This window comes from Elephantulus edwardii, unplaced genomic scaffold (genome assembly GCF_000299155.1).
Source record: "Elephantulus edwardii isolate Elephantulus edwardi_28Jun2011 unplaced genomic scaffold, EleEdw1.0 scaffold00054, whole genome shotgun sequence".
In the NCBI taxonomy this organism is placed as follows: Eukaryota; Metazoa; Chordata; class Mammalia; order Macroscelidea; family Macroscelididae; genus Elephantulus; species Elephantulus edwardii.
Window position 1 is genome coordinate 5,621,338 of NW_006399804.1, and position 4,863 is coordinate 5,626,200.

The 4,863-nt window shown below is 40.6% G+C and overlaps 1 pseudogene; it reads right to left on the reverse strand.

Annotated features, from left to right (window-relative positions):
• Positions 1–3,831: 3,831 nt before the first annotated feature.
• LOC102858058 lies at positions 3,832–4,534 on the reverse strand (annotated as a pseudogene).
• Positions 4,535–4,863: the final 329 nt, after the last annotated feature.

The window sequence follows — 4,863 nt, forward strand, 5'->3', positions numbered from 1 at the left end:
CCCTTCCCCACACCTCCCCCTTCCTGCTTCACCTGGCAAATTCAACTCCTTAGAGAGGCCTTGCTGGCACCCTGCCCTCATCTCCAGTTAAGTCTCCTTATTATTTATTTTCATTTCCTTCTTAGCCTGAGCACCACTGTGGTTACTCTTAGCTGTGTAATGTCTGTCTCCTCTTGATAGGAAGCCCACGAGAGCAGAGACTGTGACGGCTGTGGTTATTGCCCTTGCCCAGGATGACTAAACCATTGCATGACCTTTTAAGTCACCTCTGGGTGGGTTCAAACTCAGGAGTGGCATCCACTTCCTAAACAACATACCTCTGGAAACTCTATGAACTTTGAGAAATGACGATAGTTGTAGAAAGGCTTCAGGTCTTTTGTTGAGTTGTGCCTGACTTGACAGCAATCAACAACAACAACACAGCACTTAAGACTTCTTAGTAACTGGGGACTCTTTCCTTGTCAGTAGTGATCTAGCTGTAAAAAAAACACATTTGCTCACCATTACTCAAGCTGTAACAGCTTCTTCAGCATTCAGACAGATCTCTTCTGTGACTTAATAGTCACTGTTGTTCTGTCCCTTCAAGTTGGAGCTGACCTATAACTGATCTTCCAGTGGGTTTTCAGAGGCAGAAAACGGCACTGGAGGAGGCTGCCCATCCTTTTCCTGCAGAGCAGCTGGATTCGAACATCATGCCTTTGGGATTACAGTACCGTTTCTTACTACTATGTCACCACTTAAGGCCCACTAATATAATTAATTCCTGGCTATCTACATCAGACTCCAAGTAGATTCTATTCTATAATTGAATTCTGACTGGTAATGGTGCCTGTGCCAAATAACAGTATTTATGAATTAATTTACAAACTATACACATGACAATTTGGGTCTAACTTCTACTTACAGAGCACTGCACTGGGATCTTTTGTGGGGAGACTTTCTCGGCAAGCCAATCTCTTGACATTGATTAATACTGTGGTTATACTTTATGTAAGGAATAATTAAAATAAAAACTATATACCTAGGGTGAAAACCACCAATTCTATTCTTTTCCAGGTTGCTTTGAAAATAGTCAAATGCATATTAAAACTAAAAGCAGAAAAACTCTAAAGCTGGGTACAAGTCTTCTTCCTCAGGTTATACTTAACATGCATACTGTGAAGAGATGGAAACTGAAATTAATTCTAGAACAGTAAAAACATAATTGCTGACTGGAAATATTGTTTTTTGTTCTATTTATCATTAGTCTCACAAGAAAGGGCCATCTCCAGGGGTTTGAATTATACTGTAAATTAAGCTCAGGGATATTCCCAGGATTCTGAAGAAAGATGGCTTTAAAACAAAGAACAAAACATGTATGGAAGAGAAAGTTTCCTCTGTCTGCCTCATTTATGGACTGCAGAAGACAGAGAAAACCAAGGGAGGCAGAAAAATGTTCTGAATGGGCAGCAAAGCCACTTCCATCCCCTGCTTCTGTTTCCCCACATCTCTCCTACCTTGTACAGCTGAAGGATCACCTAGAATCCTGGAGCATGGAGATAAAAAATTTATTCTAAATATTCTTAATCCTTTTGTTCTGTCTGGATAGGCCAATTTCTAGAGAGAAGAAGATTATCAGCAGCAAAAGGTGTCCCCATTCTCCTATCATAAAGCTTCCTTTCATGACTAAATTTAGCCAGTGCATACTGTGAGTGCTAGCATGTGAGGCACATGGAAATGTGGAAGGTGGATCCTGCCCGTAAACAGCTTATAACTTAGGGGGTTCCTACTGTGGAGTCTCTGGGAGCCCTGGTGGTACTTGTAGTAGTTGAGCTGCTAACTGCAAAGTCAGCCATTCAAACACATTAGCCACTCAGAGGGGGAAAGATGAGGTCATCTCTTCTCCTAAGAAACCTGCAGGAGGTGTGCCAGGAGTCAGAGCCCTGAGGATGGCAATGTAGCTGGGTTAGGGTTCGGGGTTAAGTTAGCACAGACAAGTAGCTATTTCTGCAGTCAGCTGCAAGAATTATATCGTGAGACAATGCTTCTGAGATTTCCATAATTTCTATCAACTCTACTCTCCAAAAGGTAGTGAAGTCTTCTCTACAGATTTATAATCTGATTACATGACAGTATTAATATCAAGACAAAACAGCTGTAGGCTGTGATGTGAGTTTACATTTAGTAAAACAGTGGGTTTTCTGGACTGTAGAGCTAGGTCCCTTCCTACACTATAGGGCTAAGATTTAGTAACTCCGAAGAGAAATGCCTTCTGCTGGGAGTTCTGGGATAGTAAAAGAATGACTTTCTGCTTCATACAGATGCACTCCACCATGATGTCCAGAATTTGTGGCCGTTTATGGTCCTGTCTTTGCAGACTTGATGTTTTCTCATGAAATTAATATTCTATACTTCAAACAGTGTTTACTGGTTTAGCCAGTTCATAGCTGTATAGTTCTTTCAAATCTGTTTTGAAAATAAGTTGTTGTCCTTAGGTGCTGTTGAATCAGTTCCCACTCCCAGCAACCCCATGGAAAGTAGAAAGAATTACTGCACTATCCTCATTCCTGCTGATACATTTGAGCCTGCTATTACAGCCAGTGTGTCAAGAGACACTGTGTCATGGGGCTGCTGGGAGTGTTATGCATCTTCCTGTTGTATTGCTTGCTAGTCCTTTACTTTATCAAGCATGATGTCCTTCTCCAGAGAGATAGATTTATTCCTTTTTCTGGCAAAATATATATATGTTTATCTATAAAATTCAAAAGGATTCAATTCTTCCAATTCATCTTTGATCTCTTTTACTCATTATTCAGATCTGTGCATATGAGGAGACAAGCCTATGAAGAATTTGACTGTGCTCAGCCAGGTGCACTTTATACTCAAAGTGACATCTTCGCTTTTCAATGTGTTAATGAGCTTTTTTGCAGCAGATTTTCCTGATGTAATATGTCACTTGATCTCTTGACCGTTGCTTCCTTGGGCTTTGACTATGCAACCAAGTAAATAAAATCCCTTACAACTTCAAATTCTTGACAACTTTCCGTGTTTCTTATTGGTCATATAGTGAGAATTTTGTTTTCTTCATGATGAGCTGTAATTTGTACTTACAGCCACAGGCTTTAGTCTTTATCAGTAAATGTTTCAAGTTTTCTTTGTTTTTGGCAAGCAAGGCTGTGCCATCTGCACATGGCTGGCTGTCAGTGACTCTTCCTCCAATCCTGATGTTCCTGTTCATATTGAATCAAATATGATGAGAGGATACAATTCTGACATACAACTTTCTTTTAAACTAAGTGCCAGGATCACCTTGATCTCTGCATACCTGTTCCACATAAGCACAATTAAATGCTCTGGAATTCTTATTCTTTGAACTTTAATCCATAACTTGTTATACTCATCATAGTGGAATACCTAAGCAAAGTCAGTAAAACAAAGGTAAGTATCTTTCTAGTCTTTTCTGCTTTTAGCCATGATATACATAAACAGAGGTGACCACCTATCATTTTGATGTCTGTCCAGAAGGAATACGGACTTAAACTTTTTTTCATTGCTGAGAATTTACACAGTAAAACAGATAGTTTCTGCATGTACAAGTAAGTCAGAAGCATTGATTATATTCGTCAAGTTGTACATCCAATCTCACCCTCCTTTCTCAGTTGTTCCTCCTCTATTAAACGTTGCCGCACACTTTTAAACTGATGACTGTGCTTAGAAACATGGGCGGATGGCTATAGCTGTCATTTGCAGCAATGTACAAAGTTTCTCTAATCCAGCGTTATTGTTACGACTTTGATATAGTTAAAAGAAAGAAATGCTCAACATAGATGCTGCTTTTTTTTTTAAATCACTCTAAATTCTGAGATGGCTGAAATCATGTTGACAATTCCTTATAACAAGGTTTTGAGTTTTTTTTTGCTTTAAAAACTTAAAAATCTCTGTCCCAGAAAACTAATAGTGCACACCTCAGCACCTGTATAAATCAATGACTGAATTTGCCACTACTTTGTATTATCTTAGCCTAGCAGCAACTGCTTCAGGTTTATCATCTTCCTGCTGGACTAATGGTTCACCAGTGATGTCATCAATGCCACATACGAGGTGGACTGGACACCAGATTGTATCCTCTCCCACTAGGAGGGTGAATCCAATGTCTGCTGAGACGATCTTTGAGTGTTTCAAACGGAATATGCAAAGAGATCACTAGATCCAGCTCACAGATTCTGTCCGGGGCTTCTGCCTGATAAATAATGTATACTGCATTGAAACAGACTGCAAGTCCTAGGAAAACCATCTAGTAGCCAGTGCTGTTCTTGCCTGTTCTCCATCTCCGACATCATTAGGCGTGTGATCACATGATCTGGAACCAAGAGACCTTTCTGTATGCACTGCTTTGCCTTATCACTAACTCTGTGTTCGCTCGGATGTTTTCTTACAAGAAGTGGCCGCTGGAGAGATGCTGGAAGTTGAAGTTCTGGGTGATCATTTGGCACACAGTCCCCTTGCCCGAGCCAGGCAGCCCAAGGATGACCACGCACAGAAGTTTAGAAGTCATTGCTTTGGTGAGGAGGGTGGCAGTGGTCCTGGAAGGTGCCTGATCACCTCGACTTGTGTGGGATTTGCCAACTACCCAGCAGTGGGATTGAGAGACTTCTGAGACAGCCCCTGCTCAGTAACTATTTATTGAAATGAAGACATGACCAGCTAGCTAAAAAGCAGCCTAACACGAATCTGTTCCTTAAAGAATTTTTATAAAAATATACATGTATTTTCAGAGTCAAACTAAGAGTCCTACCCATCCTGAAAGGCTATGTTCATAACCATCAGAGTTCGATGAAGTTTCAACCACTCCATCCTTCACTTATGTCCTGCTCTCAACGCCTA